This window comes from Lactuca virosa, chromosome 8, assembly GCF_052849685.1.
Source record: "Lactuca virosa cultivar CGN04683 chromosome 8, Lactuca_virosa_CGN04683_v6, whole genome shotgun sequence".
In the NCBI taxonomy this organism is placed as follows: Eukaryota; Viridiplantae; Streptophyta; class Magnoliopsida; order Asterales; family Asteraceae; genus Lactuca; species Lactuca virosa.
The window spans coordinates 86737493-86741075 of NC_136433.1; positions in this window are offsets into that span (position 1 = coordinate 86737493).

A 3583-nucleotide genomic window follows, 5' to 3' on the forward strand; every position below is an offset into this window, starting at 1 on the left:
TTAGTGATGACACCTAAGCGCTTGGCCAAGCCGGGACTAAGTTGATGTGTTCAATTGTAGTCTGTTGTCAGTCGTCATGAATCAGAAGTCGGGAAACAATACATAGACAGAGAGAATGATTTAAATCCATGTCTCGTGTCTATACGATATCTTGAGAATGGAGGAATATACGATCCCTTATCTAAAGGACAAGTTACTGATCAGAGTTGATAGCGGTTTTTGAAAGCTACGATTGCTGATCAGGTTCTGAAGTCATAAGCAGAATAGTTATTAGACTTATCCAAGTGGGAGACTGTTGGATTAGTGTCTAAGTCCATAACTATTTTGGTATGTACTTGACCCGATTGTGAGCATGGTCCTTTTGGGTTGCCTTCACATGGGTGACTAGACAGGATGACAGTTGAGGAGAGAGGTTGATTAGGGCATAAATATGATTTATTTATTATATTATATGATTAATATAATAATTTGGAATCATATTATTAATTAGTATTTAATCAGAAATTAATTAGGAATTAATTTCGGGATTAAAGGAATTAATTAAAAGTACAGGGGCTGTTTTGTAATTATTTGATAGTTGAGACTTTGGGCTATTGGATCACCTTTATTAAGGCTTGAACAAAAATCCTAGAAGGATCTAGGAGTTTTCGTCCAAGGGCTTAAGGAAAGGAGTCCATGGACTTGCTTAGGCCCTAAGCTAAGGGATTAGGGTTTCCACCTTGAAACCCTAGCTAGCCTCAAGTATAAATAGCACCCTAAGGCACTAGAATTCGACCACTCCTTGGGAAAACCCTACTAGGGCCGAATTTTGGAGCCTAGTACCCTTCCTCCTCTCTCTCATATTCATCCTCTCACTCAAAGTGTGTTTGTGAGCCATTAGAGGTACTACAATTGTGGTACTTGCTTTCAAGAGCTAAGGAAACTCAAGGAATTTGTTGTTATTACTATATAACAACAAAAAAGTATGTATTCTATTCTCCTATGTGAATTTCGAAATTACTAGGAGCATGTTAGGTTTCCTTATGTGTTCATAATGTTGTATAACTAATAGTGATAACATAGATCCAACTCTAGGGCCTTCAGCCTATCCGGACCGCTCGCCGGGCCTTCGGTCTGACTATCATACCCTCCTGGGTCTGTAGTCTATCCGGACCGCCCTGGGTATGTTGGCCTTCAGCACAAAGCAGGACCGCCTCAACCCATACCCCCAATCAAACAAACATGTGCACATACATATCATACGCTAGCATATATAACAATTGTAACATCCGGATTTCCAGGCATGACAATTTGAGTATTTCTTTTTGAGTTATGAGGAGGGACTCGACGAGTTGACGCCTAGACTCGTCGAGTAGGATCGCGATTTGCTGACTGGATTAATGAAGGGACTCGACGAGTCGATGGATGGACTCGACGAGTCCGCGCTGTGGACATAAACCCTAAATCTTTGGGCCTGTGCCCTATTTAAAGGTCCTTATAGCCCTCATTTGCGGCTACCAATCCAGAGAGAGAAACCCTAGAGAGCTTGGGCGAGTAGTGTGTGAGAGCAAGCCATTTTAATCCTTTTTGGTGTTGATTTGCAAAGAAGAAGGTGTTTCCAGCTAGAGGAGGTCAAGAGGATTGTTAATCCATGGTTTTCAAGCTTGGATCTGCAGTATTGAGGTAGCAAATCGAACTCTCCTTCTGTTTTGGTTAAGATCTATGAATCTAGGGTTTTCTATAACCTTTTTATGGCTTGAATTGATGAGTTATGGTCCCTTTATGTGTTTGACTTCAGATCTGGACCCATAGAGGTCCAGAGAGCATTATCCATCTTGCTTTATGAAGTGTTATGGAAGGAATGAACTTAGGTTGCCATTTTTGAGGCTTTTTCTTCAAAAGGAACCATATACGTGTTGCATGAGTGTAAAGGTTTCACCTTTATGTGATTAGTGGGTTTGGAAAGGTCAGATCTATAGGTTAGAGAAGCGGATCTGACCTCAGAAGGTCATTTGAGTGTTGCCATGGACGCTACTCGCCGAGTTCATAAGTGGACTCGACGAGTCGAGTCGGGGTTGCCCCGCGATTCGTGACAGGTGTAACCCGTCGAGTGAAAGGATGACTCGACGTGCCAAGTGAGGCTAGAAGGATTCAGAGGACCCGCATGGACTCGCCGAGTCGCCCATGTGCACTCGACGAGTCGGGTCAAAGTTTGACCGTTGACTACAGTTGACCTTAAGGTTTTTGGTCAAGCTGATTCAGGAGAGTTCAGGGAGGGGTAGAATGGCCTTCTACCCAATCTTTAGAGATGAGACTATGAGAGGGTATTGATCAGGAATGTTATTCGGATGATACGAGGAGGCTAGGTCGGGATGTCAAGCACGAGAGTTTATCCGACTTCGTACGAGGTGAGTCTTCTCACTATACTGTACCTAGAGTGGTACCTACGTGTGACCGGAAGGTCTTGTATGCCATGAAATGTATGTGCTATATGCTGTTATGTGATATGTATGTGTTATGTATGTTATGTATGACATGGACCGGAAGGTCAGGAGGTTACGGACCGGAAGGTCGATACTGGTAGGACCGGAAGGTCTACCGGGATTCAGGATGGAAGTCCCCTGAGACACTTGGATCGGAAGATCCTACAGAGTTATGGCCTGGAAAGGCGTATGTGTTGTATATGGTATTTTGGGGAACTCACTAAGCATTTATGCTTACAGTTGTTGTGTTATGTGTTTCAGGTACTAGCGAGGATCGCGGGAAGGCGCCGACATGATCCGTACACACTTATGGAGTTTATGTCTTGAGATTCTGGGATATGTTTTGATATGATAACATTGGATACATTATGTTTGATATTACCTTATTAATAAAAGTATGTTTTAAAAATGAAAAATTGTTTTGGAAATTTACGTTGTTACAACAGTCAATCGATCTAACAGATCACATAGCATAGCATCATCCTATGCCCAAGATACTGACCTAACCAGGTCACTAACATATATACAGATAGTCATACGGATCTAACAGATCACATAGCATAGCAACATCCTATAACAAGGATACCGACCTAACCAGGTCACTAACATATATATACAGATAACCATACGGATCTAACAGATCACATAGCATAACAACATCCTAAAATCAGGATACAATCATAAAGGGCCGGCCTTGGTGTCGTAGACCCTGTTGATATAGTGAGGAGAACTCACCTGGCACTGCTGAAGTCCCGCAGGTACACTCCAGCTACTGATTGACAGATTCCCGAACTGTCAACATCAAATAATACTCAATTAATAATTAGGTTCTAAGCTCAAAGTCCAACTCACACTCCAAAAGCCCAAAAGTAAAGTAATGGGCCAAAGCCCAACATATGGCCCAATTTTCCAAATTGGGCCCATACCTCTACATGATCTTTCCTTAAGGCCCATCCAATCATTCCAGTCCAATTCCCATGGCCCAATATCACATAATCATAAAGGTCCAATTATGGCCCATCCATGGCCCAATTTTCCAAATTGGGCCCAAGTCCTCACATGGGCCTTATCCTAAAGCCCATCTAATTACTTTGATCCATTAACTTGTTCTTGGATGGCCC